Source organism: Symsagittifera roscoffensis, chromosome 10 (assembly GCF_963678635.1).
Source record: "Symsagittifera roscoffensis chromosome 10, txSymRosc1.1, whole genome shotgun sequence".
Lineage (NCBI taxonomy): Eukaryota > Metazoa > Xenacoelomorpha > Acoela > Convolutidae > Symsagittifera > Symsagittifera roscoffensis.
The window spans coordinates 24,699,939-24,723,353 of NC_087071.1; the positions used below are offsets into that span (position 1 = coordinate 24,699,939).

Below are 23,415 nucleotides of genomic sequence, written 5' to 3' on the forward strand. Positions count from 1 at the left end.
ATGAGTTAGTGAAAACTTTTCAAATTTCCCCACGACACAATTATTCGCTTTAAAAAATCGAGGGGTAACTGCTTCTGCCGGAAAAACTCGCGCAACCAATTCTTTCAATTGAAATTCCAATTTCAGCTTACAGTTAATCAGAAGGTCAGAAGTATCATAGTAACCGAGGTTACAGTCAGGAGTCCCTTCATCACGTTGTAACATTCGTCTACTGCAGTCACACATGAGGCTTAAGAAAAATAGGCCCTATAACTATTGGCTCAAGAGTCAGGGACACTATCTCTTGTGTTTTTCTACCTCAAATCAGTCGGAGCCAATTCAGTTCGTTTGTGACATGAGACTACGACTCGTTACAGCTTAAAGGCTACTACTAAAATATCCCCCCCACTCTAGAATTAATAACGTCCCCATACTCAGGTCTCTAGATACCCAAAATACATGAACGCCGTTAAAAACCGGGTCGGAACAATCTGTTAAGTTACTTTTTATTGGACAGTGGAACTTTGATCCATTTCAGATGGATCAACCTAAAACTCGCCTTACCTCAACATAACAATTATAAAACACACTCTAGAAATTTAAATTAGTACTCACATTGTAGCACGCTCAAGAATCAGGAAGTAAATAAGTCGGTGAGCAACTCAAGAATCAATAAAGTAACTAAAATGAGTTTAATGTTTGTCAGTTTTAGTAACTAGCGCAAGTTTGTACTCTAGAATGTCATTTTTCGTGAACCATTGGGACACTCTAGCTGTCCACCTTTCCACCGAAGGTTCACTCTAGTCCAGTTTAGAATAATACTCCAATCACAACAATCCAGTTCGTAGGGATGCGCTCGTCTCTGTTCTAGATGGGACAGCTCTACTCTAGATTTTTATCGCTACTGAAATTGCGAATAGCAATTTCCCACTGATTTTTCTAGCAACTTTCCCGCGATTGTCACTCGATTGTTCTGACTTCTCTTTTTTGACTTTCAGTTATCGCGAGAAAATCGTGCATGACATGCTCCATTCGAAATTTTGAAAAACTTCATTTCACCCCAAAATCAAGTGCTCTTGCTTTTCTCAAGGTCAAACTTCCAAATATGACCGACTGGCACATACTCCCCGGACTCGAGATCGATGTCCTCATCGCGTGCTGTCTTCTGCCAGTGAGACCCAGACAACCGAGTGTTACTCAAGATACAGTGCCAGTGGTCATTTACAGAAGTTTGCAGCAGACTTAAGCTTATCTACACCCCAAAATTCACAGCCATGTAAAATTTTCACACTATCGCTAAACAGCAATCAAAATCTGCACACACCTGCACCCTTGAATTCTCGCTTTCCAAGCCAATCATTTAAAATTTCTTTTGTTCTATTCAATCAGGAAATTGTCATGCAGCATTTTGATTTATATAGTAAATATAGTATATTAATAACAATATTTGCTTTGTTAAAATTTCTTTTTCGTGAATCCAGGTTTCACCCGGATCCACGCTCAAGCCCCTTTTCTTCTCAAGACTCAAGATCCATTCGAGCCACCTACTCACCTCGCACTCTTCGCCTTGGAGGTACTGCACCCTGAAGTACTAGATACGGCAAACTGTCTCAACAGTTCCTCTTCATCATCGGAGCTAATCACAATCTCCTCCCAAGCCTTCAGCTGTTCGTAGGATCGCATCCATTCTCTTTGCTCTTGCAATCTCTTTGCCTGGTTGGGTAGTGCCTTCACCCTAGATTCCCGGTTCAAACAGAAGGAGTTGTGCAGGCTCAAGCTCACGTTCTTCGCCAGGTCCTCCTCTAGTATCGATTCCCTCGCCTTGGTATTGTCTCTAGACATTTTACCCACTCTCTTCCATCCTGTCGTGATTGCATTACGATGGGTTAACAGGGGTCTCTTGAAAGCTTCCGGCCCAATCTCGGCCTGGAACTGTCGATACTCCTTTTGATGTTTTCTCATGTGATCTTTCGTTGTCATGTACAACCAAGACGTCAGCGTCGCCCGAAACCATGGGAAATACCTCAAACGGCTCCAGACATGTCTGACTTCCGTTGGTATGGCGAATACCTTGCACGCAGTCTCAAACAACTCGAGTCTCCTACTGTATCCTATCGCGTATACTGACTCAGCCGTTGGCGTCCCCGCTTCCCGATACTTCGTTATATTCTCTTCTATCCATCTCAGAGCCAACATCGTACTCACTACCAAGAGCGTCACCTTCTGTCGGTGATCCGGTAGTCCGATCGACCGGATTTCTTCCATATCCCACACCAGACAAAGGTTCTTGTGATCTGGATACCACACCGTTTGCGCCAAACAGTGGCATGGGCATTCTCCATGGGTGATTTCAATGCTCCTGAGGTTACGCTCCCCCGAGGCTTCCAAGAGAGGCTCAAGCTCCATCATTTTCTCATGCATCGTGTCGTTATCCTCCAGGTTTGGAGCACTTCCCACAGGTTTCCCGATCACGTTTTGTCTCTCGTGATCGCTTGTGTTCTCTCTCTCCAACTTCAAAAGTTCTTCTCCCCAGATTTCACTCAAGTCATCTCTCAATTCTTTTGGTACTGTCCCTCTGATTTTTCTCAACAACTTGTGCGAGTGATGCGATATCCTAGCCAACCTCACGCACTTGGGCACTGAGAAGGCCTTGTCCACCATTACTCTCTGGCTGGATGCTTCCACCATCGCCATGTGCAGTGGGTAGTGACTTCCGCACAAGTTGGCCATCATTGACCCTATCAGGAATTTTGCGTTCAATGACAGGCCATAAGCTTCGCTCATGGGAAACCCCATTTCTGCCTCAAGACCAACTTTCCAGCTCCGGATGTGTTTTTGAGTCACTTGCAACACCCCAGGCCATGATTCTACGCTCAACGCCGTCACCCAATGGTGTTCAGACTCTAGTCTTTCCAATGACTGCAAACTACACATTCTCGAGAAAAATCCGAGAGCTGTCGCTATATTCACCGTGGTTCTCGCGTAACACTCCGCTACTATTTGCACTTCACTTCTCTCCCTTTCTGTGATGTCTTCGAACCAAGTGACCAGGTCTTCTTTTTGAAAGGACAGTATTCTGACGCATGACCGTCCATCGCAGGTGTGCTCTCCGTTTCCACACGTCGAATCCAGACAGCTACCCGGCTCCAATTTCTTCGCTGACCCGGGATTGTTCGTCTTTTCGCTTGGCTCTTGCATCTGAGGTGAGATTAGCTTATGCAGCACACTCAACTTTGCCAGATCTTCATCTTCCGTTGGTGCTAACCTCACTCGCTCGGTGATTTCCTCGATCAGACTCGCGTGGGGATGTGGACACCAGGAGGGTCTAAGTAGCTTCCACACCACTCCCAAGTTCGTGGTTAACAAGCCATTTCCATCGCCCATGTTCACTTCAACTCTCTTGTTTGAGCGCGGTATGCTTACCACCTCTGGTGTTTTCTCAAGAATCAGGCCCAAGCTCGGCCCCTCTTTTTCCACCGCGTCTATTTCCATTATTCTTTCTGTCCAAAACTTCAGTAGCTCCGCTACCTCATGGTTTCTGTGGGCGCCCCCAGTTTCCAAGTCTAAGAAGGGGTTGTAGGCTATTCCCATCACTCCTGACACGTATTGGTATTCCCCCTTCTCGCTGGGTCTCGAGTACTGCTCTGACGAGGCCAGGTTACGGTGAACATCATGCTCTTCTTCGAACTTCTTATTATAAAATCTCCGTACCTCGTCCAGCTTTCTGTGGTTCTCTAGGGACAGTCTGGAACCATCTTCTTTTTCTATACCAGTACTCTGATACACGTTTAAGATGATCGTTGAGACTCTTTTTTCCACGGTTTTACTTCCGCTTGCTCTCTGGTGGCATGCCAAGAGGGTACTATCAGACATCATTGACATTATCCATCTCAAGAAACATGTGGCATCCTTCCTCCTAGCCAGGCTCAAGCCTGAATTGTCCCTAGCCACGTGTTGCATCAATGCTTGATACACATCTAGCTTTTTGCTTCCCAACTTCAGTCTATCATACGAGGTCAATGTCTCCAATTCTATTCCCACCAGACTCCAGGTGAACATTAATTGTCCTGCAGTTCTAACGAAGGGATTCGCCATTAATGGTGGTGCTGATGAGGATGTCCTCATTGCCTCTTCAAAATGATCCTTCAACAAGTTCTGCCAGGACCTCTTCAGCTGATTCGCCACTTCTATTTTATTAACCTCGGCCTTTTGCTGGGTGGCCCAATTGCGTCGCTTGCGAGCTACTCCACTGTCCAATTTCTTCAAGCAGTCCTCCATTTCCTTCAATGTCTCGAGGGCCACCCACCACGTCCGGGAAGTGTTCCTCGTCTTGTTCCTCTCCAATGGATCACTTGTCACTCGCTTGCCCATGGCCTGGTGTGCCTTCGAGATCCATTCTTTGCCGACATCTACTTCCCATGTCTGTCCGTTCGTTGAACCTCTCTTCACGTTTATCTTCTGAGGCTTGAAGTCTTCCTCCGATGTCGAACTGGTGGAAACCTCTATTTCCCTCTCTACTTCAAGTGGTCTTCTGAGCTCCGAGCTGCTCTTGTATGCCGCCGTCTTGCATCGAGCCAAAACCATGGGCGCCGTCTCTCTCAAGTTTCCTTCCGAAACAGCATCCACTGAAGGACTACCCAATCCCTCCACTTCTCTCTTCCTCTTGCGAGTCTTCACATCTCTGCTTGAGGGTGTTGTGGCTATCATCACTGATTCGACCTCTCTGTCTACCTCCAATCCTTCCAACTCTTGCCTCCCCCCTGCTCGAGCTTTAAGGATATTAGTACTTTTAATCATATTACTAGTCCCAATCTTATCCCTTTTTATATCATTAACTATTTTATCTACAGTTTTTTGTTTCAGAGTAGAGCTGTCCTCACATTTTTCTTCTCTAGTCTTCGATCGTGAATTCCTCAGCTCTACCAGCTTGCTCAGCAGCTCTTTTCTCGCCTTCTCATCCAGGCCCGTTCCTATCAGAAGCGGTTCTCCAAATCTTACGACTGTGTCCCACAGTTCCTCCTTAAACTTGTCCAGCGTCGTCTCGCTGCCCACTTCTTGATTGAATTCTTCCAAGAACTCCTGCCAAGCATCGTTCTTCAGAGACCCCAGGAATATGTCCCTGTTCCCTTCGAAAGTGTTCCTTTCCCTTTCCTCCGAGCTCAAGAGTATCATCCCCATATTGAAGGTCTCATTTGCCAATGGCAATTCCAGATTCTTCCGGGGGGACGGATTCAGAGGTGGGGTGGCAGTATCTTCCCAATTCTCCTCGCTCAAGTCTTTCAACAGCTCTTGAGTGGTTAGCTCCTCCCCTGATGGCCCTGGTTCAGGTGTATTCCCCACTTCCATGTCTTCACCGGCTTCACTGAGAGTTTCATCCATACTCTCTTCTTCTGACTCATGTCTCCTTCTCTCGAGAATTTTCTTAAACCGGTCCTCGACGGGTCCACTCCTCTTGTCTCCAGGCGTGTCCACTGACAGTGGTGATGGTGTCGTAGGGTCCAATTTCTTGTACTCCGTCAGGGCTACGTGCAGTTGACCTGCTGCATCTAGTTCTTTTCCCTCCTGTCTCACTTCCACCTGTTCTAAGCCATAGGGTGCCCTGTATTTTCTCGTTGCAAATTTCATGTCGTCCACCAATGCGACGTGCCCCTCCATCACGATCATCCTGCCATCATCCCATATGGGTAGCATGTTCTCAAGTCCCTCCTGCTCAAGAACTCTCAAGACCTTTCGCACCTCATATCCGGGGGGCTGCGAACCTCTCATCTTTTTCGCTCGCGTCGTCCACGAATTTACCTTCGCCTCGCTAGTATGGAAGTAGACCGCCGCCGTGTAGCCGATGAACAGGGGGTCCCAGCCATCAGTGAAATCCTTCTGCATTTCCTCCGTCGTCATCCTCGCCATTATGGAGGGAACTACCAAGGGACTGTTCATTCCTAAGGTCATCCTCCTAACTATTGGGAACTCAGGCATGGTGGCTGGGAGGATTTCTTTCTCCATTATGGTTTCCAGCTCCCTCTTCACCAGTGCAAAGCACTCCTTCCAGGCAGGATCTCTCAAGATTTCTCGTCCGTCTGCCGTCAATGGGTTCAAGTTCCAGAATTTGGGATACATTTCGATGGGACCCTCTCGCTTGCCTCCCATTCTACATTGCATTTGCCCCCTGAAGTTGTACACTATTAGCTCGGCATCTTTCACCTTTCCAAAGAGTACCGTGTTGCTCATTCGCCCTCTGAGCACCTCCTGCTGACACCAATTTAACGCCGTCCCATCCAGTATACTGATAAGACTCAAGTGCGTTACAGAGTGACGATACGTTGTCACCAGGGGGTCTGGGAACGCGTACGTCACTGCTGGACCATAAATGCAGGTCACCACCTCCTCTAGGCCCCGGATTATCCCCATTGGGTCCGACCTCATTGCCAGGCAAAGGTCCGTCAGCAGAGGCATTCCTCTATTCGTCTTCTTCCATTCTTCTCTCGAGGTTGGATTCTCATCTTCACCCGTCATGTGCCGATTCTGCATCATGAGGTATTGCACTAACAAAGTCTTCAACCCTGCGGCACACTTGTAGGAGCTGGTTTCAATGCTCGAGTGGACTCTCCCCATAGATAGAGGCTCTCCATATTCCATTAATCGATGAAACGACACCAATTCCCCATGGGTTAAGAGTAATAGTGCCAGGTACCCATCGACTCGAAGTGTCTCCACTCCTCGACTAAACATGTATGCTGGGCCCATGTTGAACAAGTATCTGGGGTAAACCAAATACAAAGCCAAGAGCAGACTGATGGGCATGCCCAGTATCTCCTGCACGAAGGCTCCAAAGATAGTCGCCGTGGTGCCGAACATTCCTGCCATGAATTCCTTCTCCCAGCAAGGACTCAAGAACTTGAGAACCTCATAATCCCTCCTAGTCCTCAATTCACCCTTGGCGTGCTCTCTCCAGAACCCTCCAATCGTCACTTCATTGGCGGCCGAGACAAATCTAGCCACCGTCATGTCTCTTGTTTCGGCCAGCTCCAGTTGTTTCTCCAGAAAACTCCAGACTTGTTTCACGAGGGGTGGTGCTTCCTCCCTCGTCTTGTTCGTGGCGTTCTCCAGCCTTGGTGTCAAAAATGGCCACCAGCCATTCTCTTGAGTCAATCGATATTTCATCGATTCTAATTGCTTCTCCGTCTCGGCCACATTTCTTCTCTCGTTACTGGGACCTCTAGACTTGCTGGTGGAGTTTGTGATCTTCACGTCCATACTCCGAAACCACAGCCTGGCCGTCAATTGGCTTATCGCCGGGTGATCGTCTCTGATGACTGGGCTGAACTTGAGTTGCCTGGCAAAGTTCGATATCTCTAGCAAGAGCACCTCATCTAATACGATCAGGATGTCGGCTAGTCCATAAAAGCCCCTCAGTGCGTGAGATATGTCCGCCCATGCCGCCGCCAATTCTGACTTGCGAAGCCTCAGGTTCGATGGTTCCAACTCCCGATTGGGGGCTGCCATTAGAATCCGCCATTCATTCCCTTCTGCTATCAGGATCAAGACCGCGTACACGAATTGTAGGGCGGGTGGCATATTCGCGTATCCAGGGGATGTGGTAAACACCACCTTCGTCTTGGACCCAAATCTCGAGACAACATTCTCTTGCACTTCATTCATCGCCGCAAACAACACCTGAATGGCTTCCCATATCTTCCTCGATGGCGGATTTTCATCGCCCTTCAGTTGCTCAAGAAGTCCCACCGCGTGCAGGTGATCATTCATTCCTGCAAACAATAGCAGCTCAGGTTCACAGGGCATCTCTGACTTTATTGCCACCACCAGAGTTAACATCTGGTTTAATTCAGCTCCTGGCAAAGAGTATATCAGAGTCTCCGGCCAGAACAACTTGGGAGACGTTCCTTCGAAGTCCGACCCCGCCACAATGACTACTCTCGCAGCAGCCGGATCTGCTCTATCATAAACTGCCAGGGTTTTGGCCAGCTGGGTGCTGCCACAGGGCTTCCCGTACCTGGGATCTTCCGCCAATTTCGAGCCTTCGTAAGCGGCATTTGGCAATTCCATCGACCCTGGATTGAGTAGTTTGTCTACCACTTTCAACTGTGCCGGGGTCGCCAACCTGATCCTGGCGATGCTCGTTCGGTGCTTGGGAGGTTCTGTTATAAGTCCAGGACTCCCCAGCAGCTAGAGAGGTCGGTAGTTAATGGGTCCCATGATCGCTTTTGTGGGAATTCCAGTCAGGTCTGTGGTCTCCATCAATTTCGTTCTCGAGAAGTGCGCCTCATGAGCTTTCAACCAGTCCACGCAATGATGTCTATTCAAATCCTCGTGCGACACTCGTTCAATCCCCAGGGTTTCCGCCAATTCTCGCCTGCATTCCAAACTCTCTAGGTCCAGTTCTTTCACCTTCTCAGGATATCTCAAGCGAGCGGTCTCTATAGACCTCTTTTCCCGCTTGTTCTCTGCCACTACCACTGAGGATATCGCCGAGCCTGGAGGTGTTGATGACGTCACCTCCTCAGACTCCATTGGCGTGGCACTCTGCAATCGGGTCTGGTTGCTCCTCGAACCGTCTCTAGTGTCAACTCTCGTTCCCAAGCGACCAGACAAGGCCCTTGAGGCAAGGAATGGTGGGTTCGGAGGTGGTCCTAATGTGAATTGGGCTGTCTCTAGCAGATCCGACTCTAGCGTGTTTATGTGTTCCTGAAAGACGTCGTTCAGCCACTCCGCTCCCTTTGGCCTATCGAAATGGATTCCATCATTGGAGGTGTCTTCAGGGAATCCCTTTTTCTCCATGCGCTCCGCTACGTCCAACAATCTGACAGGAAGCACACTCTTCCGGTGTATGTCTCGGATCACCTTGTTTAGGTTCCGCACCTTCTCGTTCATCTGCAAGGCGTGCTGATCAAACATCATGTTGTAGGGGACCGTGCATACCGTCAGCAGGACGGGGTCCATCTGGATCCTCAGCTCCTCAAGAAGGCAGCTCATCTTGTCGTACAGCCTCGTTATTTTCCTCGCTTCTCCCCTTGACACATCGTTGGTCCGGATCATCAGGGTCACCGTATACACTTTAGTCATCCCTAGCATGTCCAGGGTTGCCAACATCTGTGGCGTGGCAGCTCCAGCGAAACTCAAGATTCCTGTCTGCCAATGCGACTGGATCCGGGTCAACACCCGCACCAGGCTGTCCCCTATGATTAGGTGAACTGCACCCTCTGGCACACGAGGTGGCGCGAGATACTCCACCCAGGCCGCATCATGGAAGCAGTCCCTCCTGGATCCCTGTTCCGCAATCCAACCCAGTCGATTGTGCCTGTGGTACCTCCCCTCTGTATTTTTCTTATAACTCGAGATCACGACGCTCCTGACCGGCTGTTCCCTCCAAGTTGGGGGAAGTTCCGGTCTTGCCGATCTTTCACGGTTTTTCTGCTGAAATTTCTCTCCTAGCTCTTTCAGGCGCGATGAGCCGCCACTCACCTGACTGTCGCTCGAGGTCGAGGTCGGGGTATATCCCGGCAGCACCACATCCATTAGTGGACGTACAGGTTGTGTCTCTAGGCTACGCAAGGAAGGCGTTGCGTCATTCGGTATCCAGACTTCCAACCCTTAACTCATGTGTTCTCTGGCCTCGCGGTCAAGGTTGAACCGTCCTCTTGCCCTGGAAGCTTCATCCACCTCCATGCGCGACTCTGGCCTCGAGCTGGTCACTACTCGCTCCTTTGGCCTGGCTCCCTTCTGTGCGTCAAGCTCACGTTGTCGCTGTTCTATTCTCTCCAACTCCGACTTCAGTTGATCACGATTCGCGGCGCTCTCCCGCACCCTTAGTTCCTGCTGATGTTCAACTTTTAGCATCTCAAGTAACCTCAGAGTCTGATCTCGCTCGTTGACTGCCTGGTCTCTCTCCAGCTGAATCTTCTCCCGATCCAGCTTCGCCTGATCCCGATCGAGGTTCGCCTTGTTCCTTTCCTTCTGCGCCTTCTCGAGCTCTTTCTTTAGAACACCCAGATCCGGATATGCTTCGGTCGTCTGTTGCGCTCGCGTCATCGACGGCACCCTACTCGAGCCCTGGCTTGTAGATCTTGCTGTTGGCCTAGCCGGTAGTGGGAACTCCCCTGCGCCATATTCAGTGTTGTTACTCAGGCCAGGATTCCTTGCCAAGTCAAAGCCCCTTACTCCTCCATCCACGTTCCAAGACAACCATCTGGTCTGTTCTTGGTTTGATATACCCTCGGTGGTGTACCCGATCATCAAGACAGCCTCCGTTGCAGACTCCCTGCACTCACCCTGGTCTTCCAACTGGAGGATGGCATTCAGCATTACTGCCATTCTCTCGTCTATCTGGGTATAGTCCAGGTCCCTCAGGCGTCTGTACAGCTCATCAAGAGTGGGCTTCTTCAGGGCCGCGGGCATGGAATTCCAGAATCGGTCTGCCATTCTTCGTGACTTCGGGATGTATATAGGTATGTGTTAACCAGCTCAAGAATTACCTTACCAGCTCAAGAATTACCTTACCGACTGAAGTATTACCCAACTCAAGAATTCTCTAGAAATGTTCCCTTGCAAACACTTGCTGTAGGTGTCGATTATCGCGAGTTCAATCAAGATTTCTCTTTCTGTCTCTCGCTTGAGTGTAGTTGGATTTTCAACTTTGTTTTTCAAATTTGATCTGAAAACAGAAACCATGTTAAAACTTAACTTGTCATGTTCCTAACCTAGAGACCCCCCTTTTCACCAGTATGGTTAAAATCTTATCATTTTCACTCTATTAAAAACGATTCAATTGGAATTTCCTTAAAAGCATGCAGATTCATTTTATGTTTTAGCACCGTTAATTCTTTTTTTTTTTAAATTTAATTGTCATGCCAATCACGTCTTAAGATCCCTTTACCTGTGCCGCACCCCAGTACCTAACTCAAGACTCCTCCCTCACATCCAACTCGAGACCCCGTGTCCCCAACTCAGGCGATGCTCAAGTAGTATTTTTTGTGCAGATACACCATTATCTCAGTTTCCGCAAAGACTACATGTAGGATAGCGTACAATTCCCTCGACCTCAGTCTGCCCCTGTTTGGGTCATACACCGGCATTGAGACCTCCGTTATTCCTCTTTCAATCATGAAGTCTCGTAGTCTTGTTAGTGCCAACATCACGTGTTCGGGATCAATTGTGTTCCTGTCATTGACCCTCGTCACTAGGAAGCACAGATATTTGCCCGGAACTTGTGCTACTGACGGTGGAAGCGCTGCCATCCCTCCCAGTCCTGGTCTCTGTCTGAACAGAAACTCTACATTCTGGTACTCTCTTTTGAAATCAGCTTCCAATCTTGATTTGAAACTCATGTCCGCCGTGATGCAGATCGCGCTGGTCCTGTTTGACAGGATGAAGTCGCTATCCGTTATCATGATGTTCTCCGAGTATTCATTGGGTATTTCGAATTTCGTTTTGAAATTCCGACCTTTAGTAGGCTCTGGCTCTTCTTCCTCCAGTTCCAATTCGCTCGTTTCTCTCACTTCCTTGAGCTTCTTTATCATCAAATTTTCGGTGTGGGTAAGTCCTACCCCCACTCCCCGGACAAAAATATTTATCGACGTCCCCGTCGATGTTGTCGGGTCTGAATTGTCCTGAGGAATGTCCAGTGGCCTGTCTGTTGCCGTCCATCCGAAAAGAGGGTCCTCTGTCTTCATGTAATTTGCTGCTGATACATCGACTTGCTGAATGCTTTGTCCTTCGCGGCACTCGTCTTTGACATCACGCATCCACTCTAGAATCCTCAAGTTCGTGTTCTCCCTCCTCTCTATCTCACTCTGTTCGAGATCCGTTTCTAATTCTGGCGTCGAGTAATCATCCTGCGGATAATGACCACCATCGTCAATGACCTGCCATTCCTCTCCGGCTTCCAGTTCACCCGCGCTCAGTAGTTCCTCGCCCAGTTTGTCTGGCTGTATCTTATCGATCAAGAAGTCATCCCCGTACCTGTTGTACCTCATGCCGGTGCGTTTACGATTACCAGTTCTGGTTTCCGGTGGTGTCGGTCGATCCGGCTCCATCCACTTCGGCACCTCATCTTGCTCCGGGTCGTTCCAGTCTTCTTCTACAAATGATCCTGCATCAGACTCTCCTCCTATCTTTTCGTTGTCGTCCAAACTCAAGTTCTCATTACCATCATTTTTCTCTCTGGTGCCTTTTTCATTCACTTCACACGCTGGCTCTACCACCAGGTACTCAAGACCCTCCATGTCCTTCGGTATGCACCAATCTTCTGGGGACGGGACGTGAGGCTTCAGATTTTCATAATGTGCCGCTCGCCCACGCCGTGTTCCTCCTGCATAGCTCGTTCAACTCCTGTTGTCTTTTGATCGCTTCTTTCACGTATGCCTGAGGCGACGTCCTTTTCCCTTCGTATTCCGGGTAAAAGAATGTCAGAGGCATTGCTCTCTCCCTGCCCGTCAACATCATGAAAGGACTGATGCCCGTCGTTGAGTGCTGTGTACTGTTGTAGGCTCCTACTACCTGTGGCAGATATTTGTCCCACTCCGTCATGTATCTTGAGCAGTACACCCTTAACATGTTGACCAGTGTCCTGTTCTGTCTCTCTACCAACCCATTGGTCTGTGGATGATAGGTCGTCGAGTGTGCTTGAGCAATGTGCGATCTCTTCATCAATTCTTTTGTCAAGTCCCCCACGAAAGCTTTGCCGTTGTCCGACTGGAAAGTCATTGGACAACCATACCGCGATATCCAATGCGTTATCAGATGATCACATGTCTCTTCGGCCGAGGCTGTCTGGCACGGAACCGCTTCCGCCAACTTTGTGAAGTGATCTATTATAACCAGTATCTGGTTGTATCCCGACTCTGTCATGCAGATTTTTTGATGGTCTATCTGCACCACTTCATTGAACTCCGAGCTCTCAACGGACTTGAGGGGAAACTTCATCTTCCTTGGGTCTTTTACCTGGAGACATGCCAGGCAGGCATTCACCCATCTCTCGCAAGCTTTTCTCATTCCTGGCCAATCAAATCTGTGAAATATCCTTTGTTGTACTTTGTCTATCCCCTGGTGGCCCATCTGGTCGTGTGATCTGAAAAGCACCTCTGTCTGGTACAATTGTGGTAGTATGATGAGGTTGTGTTTGTGTAATATCTTTTCCTCATCTCTCCTCTTGCACGCTACCACTCCATCAGCTGTGTGATAAAGTAAGTCTTTCTTTTCTTTGTAGAACTGGCTCAAGATCTTGTAGCTGTCTTCCTCAAGTTCCCCCTTCTCCTTGACCCCCGACTGGATCCATTTGGAGAGGTTACTTGTCATTTTGTCATTCTTCTGGGCTCTTATTAGGTCTGACAGCCTATATCTCGCCTTGACATGCTCCTTTCACGCATATCATCCTTTTCACGATTTTCATATCATCTTCTGGCACCAGATTCGTTCTGATGTTTGAGTTGCATGATAGTTCCCTGAATGGTTTCCTTGCGACCGCAATTTTCTCAAGTTCCTCACCACCTCGCATCTCCTGTATGTCCATGTTGTATGTTCCTGAAGATGGATCCGTCTGTAACTCCCTGTCGTGGTGCCTTGTCTTCTCTTCCGCCAATATCATGCACAGACTGTCTTGGTTTTCGCTGTTCTCATCCGAGTCTTCATCCCATCCTTCACGCTCCCCGGACAATTTTCCTTCTCCGGTTCCTTCTTCCGTGAACCTGCAACACTCCCCGGACTCTTGACCTAGTCCCAGGTGTTCAGTATCTTCCTTGAACGTCACTTTCTTTTTCCTAACCTTGGTCTGCTCCAGAATATCTTCGGGGATTTTGTCAACTAGTGACCGCACGACATCTTTGCTGTCAGTGACGCTTCCTCTTGATGAGTCAGTATCGTTCACTGTCTCTTTTCTCCGAAGTATAGTGAATTCCGGTTTCTCTTGACCCTTCTCCTGGATCACGGGCTTATCACCTCATTAAGTCTTCATCTATCTGTGCAGTTCCTGCTTCCACCTGGTTAAGATCATAGCCTTTTGCCTTGAGCGTCTCCTTCACGATCTTCGACTTGAGTATAATCTCAATCGGAATCCTCTTGCTCTTCCTCAAGATGGTCTTCTCTGGAGGCTCTTTAGGCAATTCAGGATGATCTTCTATCGGTTTGCCTGACTTGTCCAGCCATCTCGTGAGTGGAAGACTGTCGTACGTTTCCTTGTCCATGAATGAGAAGCCATCTTTGATTTCAGGTCTGTCTGCCTCTCTTTTCTCTTGTCTCTCATAGAACTCCGTCTTCTTACTCAAGCTGTCGGCATTCTGATGTTTATCTCGCGTTCTGTGCTCAATTATCATGTTGTATCCGTCTAGGCGAACTATCCACCTCCCAATGTAACTTTGGTCCATTGAGTACGTTTTCAGCCAGCTCAGTGCTCTGTTGTCGACTCGCAACTTGAATGGCTCACTGCCCAGGTATGCCCTGTATTTCTCGACAAAGGTAACCACCGCGAACATCTCCGCTTTCGGTGCTCCGTACTTCATTTCCGTGTCACTCAGGACTTTGCTCCCGTACGCTATTGGTCTCAAGACTGTCTTCCCATTCCATTCTTGTTCTTGGTGGAGAATCCCAGAAATCGCGACTACCGACGCATCCGTGTCCAGCACGTACATCCCTTTCTCAGTCGGCATACCCAGTACTGGTGCCTCACATAGCTCTTTCTTTATTCTCTGGAATGACTCTTCTGCTGCGTTGTTCCACGTGAACTTCTTGCCCTTGTGTCTCATTAATTGTTGCATCGGGTATACCTTGTCTGCATAGCCTTTGATGAACTCTCTATAATAATTAGCGAAACCCAGGAAGCTCATCAACTGGTGCTCTGTCTTCGGTGATTTCCAGGTCAGGACTGCTTCCACAGCGTCCGTATCAGGTCTGATGCCGTGCTTGTCTACCATCCTGCCCAAGTATTTTATTGAGTCCTTGAGTATCTCGCACTTTGATGGTTTACACTTTAGCCCCGACCTCTTCATGCATGCAAACACTTCGTCTAGTCTCTCAATGTGGTCTTCCAGTGTTGGCGTCGCTATTACCACGTCATCCACGTAGCACATTACCAGGTTGCCATACTTCTTCGTTACGCCTATCAGCGCGTGTGCCATCAACCGCTGAAACGTGGCTGTGGCATTGCAAAGTCCAAACGGCATCCGTTTCCATTGAAACAGACCCAGCTCGCAGGCAAACCCTGTCTTGTCCCTGTCCTGCCTCCTTAGTGGTACTTGCCAAAAGGCCGAGCCTAAATCAAGAGTCGTAAAAAATTTTGCATCACCTAACTTCGAGAGGCTCTCATCAATCCTAGGTATGGGATAGGCATCCTTCACCGTGACGGAGTTCAGGTATCGAAAGTCACAACAAAACCTCAACTGGTCGCCTTTCTTTTTGGCCATCACTACTCCACCCGCCCACGGTGACTTGGATGGTTCTATCATGTCATACTCTAGTAACGTCTCGATCTCTTTTCTACACGCGTCCGATTTGTGTGGGGTCATGCGCCTCGCCCCCTCCCTGTGTGGTACCGCGTTTTCCTCAAGTTCTATTTCATGCTCAACGAAATTACAACACCCGATATCCGCCTTATGCCTCGAAAAAACTTCCTCGTTCCGCTCTAGTACGTCCTTGATGGCTTCGAGCTGTTCATCTTTCAGTTTGCCCCTCAAATGTTCAATCTCCGGCAGGACCGGTTTTTCATTTTGCATTTCATCTAGTGTGGGTCGCTCTGGAAAGTTCGAACAGCTCGACAGCCCATCATCCGTTTCTGACTTAAGTGATTTAATAAGACCTGAAGAATCTTTTATTTCCTGCAATCGTCTCAAGATACAAATTTTGACCCTGTGATTGGGACAATCAACAACTTCATTTTGTTTTGAGTTCTCAATTGTTTCATATCGAGTTTTAACCGGTAAAGCATATCCCAGTTTCCTCCCTCTCTGTATCGTGATCGTTATATCAAGGGTATTCAACAAGACACTGACGCAGAGGCCGCTCTTCGTTATCGAAAATGATCTTCCTAAAACAGCAGCACTTTGACTATTAGGATTCGGAACTATACACACTTGCTTGTTGTCACTTAGTTCATTGTAATTTTTCATCCTCAAACTTACGATTGCCGCTTCATTAGCTTTTAGCCTCACCCTCCTACTCAAGAATACCGGTGCTTTGTTTTCATTTGCCATTATTAAATTTACCGGTTTTATTGCGTACCTCCTATCCGGGTTCCGTATCCTGAACATTGCGCTATTTAGATCAATCGTTACGTCGAAATTCCTGATGAAGTCTCTGCCCAAAATGAATTGGTCAGATTCATCTAGGTTTTCTACCACGATAAAGCTCATCCACAGGTTACGTTCCCCCAAGTTGAGGGCTATTATCGGCGTCCTGCCCAGCACCCGAAGGGCCCCTTTGTTCGCAGCTGACAACCGTATTCTCGAGTCTATCAAGTCACCTTTGTCAAAGCCCATCTTCTCCCATGTTTCGATTGGTATGACGCTCAAGACTGCTCCCGTATCCAGTAACCCACGCAATTGAGTCTTTTTGCCACTTATATCTAGCACGTGCCCTGTCACATCTGCCTCCGTCCCGATGTGCATTGCATCTTCTTCAAGCATGGCGCAGTGTCCAATCGATCTCACTTTCAACTCTTCTTTCCCTACGTAGATTTGCCCAATTAGGTCTTCGTCACATGTTATCATTGTCTTGGTGTAGATGTTGATCCCGTCTATATTTAGCATCACCTCGTGTGGACCATAAGCTTCAGTATATCTGTTATCAACACGTACCGACTTGCTGCCCCCTCTCATGAGTAGTGCTCTCAGCGCTCTAGAAGTCGTTTGTGGGCTTATACAACTCAAGTAATCTGCGTACACGTCAATGTGCATTATTGTCTGGTCGCTCGGTTCGCTCAAGTTTCTGGTTACCTCATGGCCGCCCACTGTGATCATCGACATTATTCTTGCCCCGATTTTCGATATGCCAAAAGGCTTACCTGTCACGATTTTTACAGTGTTACAATTCCCGGTCTTTGTTGAGCCTGGTACAGCCTCTGGTGTTGGGTTCGATCCGGTTAATGCTTCGTTAAAATTCAGTTTTTCGATCTCCAGCTTTAGTCGTTGCTCTATTTCTTTCGCAGCCAGATCCTGTTTCACTTTGGCAATTGCTTCCGTCGCCGCTTTCTCATAATTTATCTCTAGAGAATTCCCTGCCGCGGATTCTATCGCACCATTAACATGTGTTACAGCTTTCACTGTCTTCGTTGGCAATTCCGTGCTTGGTGTTCCTAAGTTCCTCGATTCAAACTCGTTTTGCATGTTCCGCTGATTCTGCACCGCCGCTAATGCCAACTTATGTTTGGGGTGACTCTGGTCCTTGACCGCTTCCCAGAACAAGGGACAATCCATTGTGAAGTGCGCCTCCTGGTTACAGAAGAAGCATCTAGCGCCTATCTTGATGATTAAGCCATTATAGTACTCGTGTTCCTCCATCTGGCTCATGTCCTCCTCATCCGGTGCGTATCCTAGGCTCTTCATGCCTTGTTTGTATGTTGTGCAGTCAGCCACGTGGTGGTCCGCTGACCCGCAGTTCGCGCATGATCTGCGCTTGTCCATATCATCTCTAGGTTTGTACCATGATGACCTCTGGGGTTGGCTTCCCCCCTGTGTGTTCCTGTTTTCCGAATATGAGTATTTCTTGGGCTTCATCAGCATGTATTCCCTTGATTTCTGTCTCATTTCTTCTGGGGTTGGTGCGCTGTCTTTCGACAATGTGAAGTATGTAGCTAACATTGTCCTTAAGTCATCACTTTTTACCCCATCAATGAACTTCGAGGCAATGCTGAAGTTTCTTCTGTTTGTCGACTCCTCTGGGTCACTCCTCCTTCTCATGCTCTCGAGATCATCTAGGAACCGATCTATTGACTCGTCGTCCCTCTGCCTTCTCTTTTCAAATCGCATCATCGCTTGGTGACCCTTCATGCCTGACCCGAATCGATTCAGTAATATCTCGAAGATCTTGTCCGCGGTGTCGCGTTCTTCTTCCTTCTTTGCGACCACGCATTTTAATGCCGTGCCTTCTAAGTTGCTGAGTATGGCCGTGCATGCTTGTCTTTCATCATTTAAGTTATCTTGCTCTAGGTGTAATCTCATCACTTCCACCCAAGTGTCGATGCATCCATCGGAGTCGTCTTTGAATTCCTTTGGCTTCTTGAAAGTTTTTCTTGATTTTCCGTCCCTCCTATCGCTCGAGTCAGTGTTCCTCGTGGTGAAGGCCTCTAGAGTCCTGTTCATCATCTCCCAAGTGCTTGCCCATGTCATAGCATCCGGACCTGCGTTGCTGTTAGCTGTTGAGTCCCCCGGGCCAGTCGTTGTACTTGACGTTCCATTCTTCATGATTGTTTTAGCAGCTGTTGGTGCTATGCTCACCGTGTCCCGGGTTAAGGGCAACGGTGTCGATTGCCGTTTGCCCCTTTGTGGTTCCACAAAGTCAACTCTGGTGCCTTGCGTGCGATCCGCTGCCGGTCTTTCTTGTGAGGTAGAATTTCTTAAGATTGCATCCAACTTCGCCTGTATTGCACACGAACTTTCGGCCTGATTCCTGTTCATTATGTCCATTCTTTTTTCCAGGCTACCTAATTGGCTGTTGACATCATCATATCGGTTTTTCAACTGTTGCATATCTTTTTTGATGTTCTTATCTCGTTCTTCATTGGTGGCATCTACCTTGTCCGACATCTGCTGGAGTCTCTCGTCTGTCGCCTTAGCCAGGTTAAAATAACTATCCAGATACTCGTGTTTGTTGTATTTCAACTCTTTCCTTATTAAGTCTCTATCTTCCTCACTGTACTTCAGTCTCTTGTCGATCTGATTTAGTTTTGTCATCAGGTCTCCAAGCTCAAGGGTAGCTGTTTCATGATCAGCCGTTGTCTTGTTTCCAGCTGTCGCTTCCTTTCTGGCTTGTTCTTCCTTTGGGTCGGCTTCTGTCGCCTTTGCTTTGTGCTCACTGTCCCAAATGTTCGTGCTCTTCCAGTCTGTGATTCCTCGGCCGTGTTGTCTTTCGATTTCATTCCGACCATCATCGCCAACTTTTCTGTAAAAGATGTCTTCTTTACTTGAGAGTCATCTTTCACCGTTTCTCGGGTATTGCCTGTTGTGTCTTCCAACGCGTCTATCGGCGAAAACTCCACGGTTTTTGGATTTTGATCTTCCATATGGGGCATCGGTGTGGATTCCGTTGTCTTTTTTTCCACTTCATCTACGCTCTGGTCTGGTGTCTCTAGGTCGATTTCGATTGTGGGCTCCACCTGTTTTTCCCTCGCATCTTCTCGCGTCTTGCTCTCGGCGCCACTTCTCGTGCTGACCATGCTAACTGAAAAGTTATTTTTTGTTTTGCCTGGGCCCCTTGATGTCGTTCCACGCAGCGACGAGTTATATTTCGTGTTTGATCCACTTGACCTTTTTTCAAGCACCGATACCCTACTCCGTCTCATTATTTCTATTTACAATTGCTCTTATTTACAATATTATTTTATATACAATTCTATTCTAAGAATAAAAAATTTTGTGGAAACAAATTCTTAAAAGAAAATATACAACGTGAAAAAAAACCTTGTTCCAGTTCTCTAAAATCTTCGAGTAATTTTCTTTATTCGTGGTCCCAACTGTACCGGGTTCCAATTAGTCTTGTTCTGTCTTAATCCTGTCTTAAAACAGCTTGTTGTAATTTTACTTCAATTTTTATATTGTCCTTAGACTTCCAGTTACCGTCCCTACTCTTCTTCGTACCGTCCCAGGCTTCCTTTTACTGTCCCAAGACTGTTCGGTAATGTCCCAGTACTCCGTCAGTGTCCCAAGACCCCTGACCCGAGAGTAGTGTCCCAAGGCTAGTGTCCCAAGACCACTGTCCCAAGGCTAGTGTCCCAAGGCTAGTGTCCCAAGACTACTGTCCCAAGGCTAGTGTCCCAAGACTACTGTCCCAAGGCTAGTGTCCCAATGCTAGTGTCCCAAGACTACTGTCCCAAGGCTAGTGTCCCAAGACCCTTGTCCCAAGACCCTGTCCCAAGACCCTTGTCCCAAGACCCTTGTCCCAAGACCACTGTCCCAAGACCCTTGTCCCAAGACCACTGTCCCAAGACCCTTGTCCCAAGACCACTGTCTCAAGACCACTGTCCCAAGACCCTGTCCCAAGACCCTTGCCCCAAGACCACTGTCCCAAGACCACTGTCCCAAGACCCTGTCCCAAGACCACTGTCCCAAGACCACTGTCCCAAGACTGTATCAAGACTGTTCTGGTCCAACACTGTCCCAGGACTTCTTTGGCACTGTCCCAAGACTGTTGACAAGTGTCTGAGCGGTGGGACCTCTCTCTTCTTCGTTATGGGGACTTCTTGATTCACTGTACCTTGTACCACCACTCAAGCTCTAGTAAAATTTCCCCAAAAACCCTCTCTTAAAAGCCAAATGCTGACCCCCCTTTTTTCTTATTTCTTTTTAGTTACCTCTATTTCAATGTTCCAAGCAACTTGAGACCAAAACCTGTGCGCAGGTATCTTGTGATCACCTGTTCGTATAAAAACTAAACACAAATCCTCCCCAAAATGCAACAAAAAGTCCAAGCCAGAAAAAGTAATAAAAACTGAAAAATGAGCCCACCTAAATTTCAAAGGTGACCAATGTCTACCTTTCGTCGAAAAAAAAAATATGTCTGGTACTTAATTGCCACGCGTTTCCTTCCCCCCTGCTAGCGATCTTATGGGGTATCACAAAAACTGTCTATGTCCGTTCCCCCCTACCGATCCGACCAGGGTACCTACCTTAACCTAATTCCAATTTTGGATATCCGTTTCCTATGACCAACGCGTGTAAATGACTAATGTAACTAAATCAACGATGTCGACCAATTAGTTACTCTAATTTCTCCCCTTTTTACAATTTACAACCGCCAACCTCTAACTTAACCAGCCCCCCGTCTAACCTCCCCCCTTTTTAGCCCCCCTTCTTAAGCCTAAAATCACCTTAAGCGCCGGGTGCTAAACCTCTCAAGAGAAAACCGTAGACCTGTCTCCAGGCCTGCTCAAGTAAAAACGTTCCTCAAAACCGGGTGATTTTGCTTATCCAATTTTACACTTATCTCCTATAATGTAATTTGGACTTTAACGATACCCGTTCTGCCCAACTTGCGAACTCGAGGTTTGCCAAATCCTTCTTGGCTGCTTTCCCACTCGACTGGTCACCTGTTCCAGTCCAGTCTCCTAATGGTTCAGCTCAAGTGTTCCTGAACCACTTTCCCACTCGGCCGGTCACCTCTTCCAGTCAAGTCTCCTATTGGTTCAGCTAAGTTCCAAGCTATCTGAAAACCCTTGACAACGCCCCACACTCGGGCTCTTTATTAAGGTTACTGGATTAAATTACTAGGTTGATCGAAACGATCGAACTTGTAAAACAGTATGGGTATACTATTTAATTAATATAATGGTTTGATCCAACTAATCTGGTGTCAAAGTCACTGTCTTTTTTCGTTTTATGGTTTTTGTTCCTTTTTGTATTTTTTTTGCTCGTGTTTTTGTCCCCCTAGTTGCCCCCCTTTACTCGGTTAGCTAAGCCTCGTTCGGAGAGCGTACCAGGAAAATTTCTCGAGTTTTCTTAAAAAGCTATCACGGTACAACCGGAAGGTTTGCACGTTCCTGTCGAACCGTACCGCCGGTACTCTAGAATGGGCTTTCAGCCCGAAGCTGTCTCAAGTGGGTTCGACTCCGTAGTCTTGATGTCGTAAACACCCAGGAGCGCCATAAAAACACTATGTAACCTTCGTCTACTGCAGTCACACATGAGGCTTAAGAAAATTAGGCCCTATAACTATTGGCCCAAGAGTCAGGGACACTATCTCTTGTGTTTTTCTACCTCAAATCAGTCGGAGCCAATTCGGTTCGTTTGTGACATGAGACTACGACTCGTTACAGCTTAAAGGCTACTACTAAAATATCCCCCCCCACTCTAGAATTAATAGCGTCCCCATACTCAGGTCTCTAGATACCCAAAATACATGAACGCCGTTAAAAACCGGGTCGGAACAATCCGTTAAGTTACTTTTTATTGGACAGTGGAACTTTGATCCATTTCAGATGGATCAACCTAAAACTCGCCTTACCTCAACATAACAATTATAAAACACACTCTAGAAATTTAAATTAGTACTCACATTGTAGCACGCTCAAGAATCAGGAAGTAAATAAGTCGGTGAGCAACTCAAGAATCAATAAAGTAACTAAAATGAGTTTAATGTTTGTCAGTTTTAGTAACTAGAGCAAGTTTGTACTCTAGAATGTCAGTTTTCGTGAACCATTGGGACACTCTAGCTGTCCACCTTTCCACCGAAGGTTCACTCTAGTCCAGTTTAGAATAATACTCCAATCACAACACTCCAGTTCGTGGGGATGCGCTCGTCTCTGTTCTAGATGGGACAGCTCTACTCTAGATTATTATCGCTACTGAAATTGCGAATAGCAACTTCCCACTGATTTTTCTAGCAACTTTCCCGCGATTGTCACTCGATTGTTCTGACTTCTCTTTTTTGACTTTCGGTTATCGCGAGAAAATCGTGCATGACATGCACCATTCGAAATTTTGAAAAACTTCATTTCACCCCAAAATCAAGTGCTCTTGTTTTTCTCAAGGTCAAACTTCCAAATATGACCGACTGGCACACGTATTCCAGTCAAAATCCTTGGAACTTATCTAGATATGGAAATGATAATGATAAAAGGAGATAACAAGTGTTTTTAGGGGTAAAAAATTGCAATTAAGAAATGAAAATAAACATTGTGGGGAATGCGTTAAAATTGTAAACTCAAACAAACGTTTTCGCACATTTTTGTGCATCTTCAGCTTTTAAAAATCTAAACTATGTACAAAATGATCTAAGATCATAAAAAGTGTCATACACATCATTATTTCAAAATTTAAAAAATTCAACCAATCGCAATTAACAAATATTACTGAAATTATGTAACAACTATTATGTAACAATTTTAAACATTTAGTCACAAAATTCTGAGAATTTTCTCCTTTTTTGTTTTTAAAATTTCGTTTTTCATGATAACATGTAAGTTATTTCATGTGCCAGTCGGTCATGTCTGGAGACTTGACCTTGAGAAACACGTAATTTTGGTGTGAAGTTTTAATTTTAAAAATTTCGAATGGAGCCTGTCATGCTCAGTTTTCTCGAACCAACTGAAAACGCAAAATTCAAAAATCAGAACGTCCGAATTAACAATAGCGGGAAACTACTCAGGAAAAAGGCAGGAAATTGCTATTCGCAATTTCTCGAGACGAAATAATCAGAGAGTAGAGCTGTCTCATCCTGAAAATAGGAGAATAGAATACAGACTTGAGAAAGGAAGACTATTCGAACGGAAAGGAGTGAACATTC

The 23,415-nt window shown here is 47.0% G+C and overlaps 1 protein-coding gene across 1 annotated transcript in view; it reads right to left on the reverse strand.

The window, feature by feature from the left end:
• The window catches only part of LOC134855176 (V-type proton ATPase subunit B-like), a 431,995-nt gene extending 416,219 nt beyond the window's left edge, over window positions 1–15,776 (reverse strand). Inside the window, exon 1 of the mRNA XM_063871604.1 lies at window positions 15,767–15,776. The gene's annotated coding sequence lies outside the window, so the exon portion shown is untranslated. The remainder of the gene's footprint in view (window positions 1–15,766) is intronic.
• Between the last annotated feature and the right edge of the window lie 7,639 nt (window positions 15,777–23,415).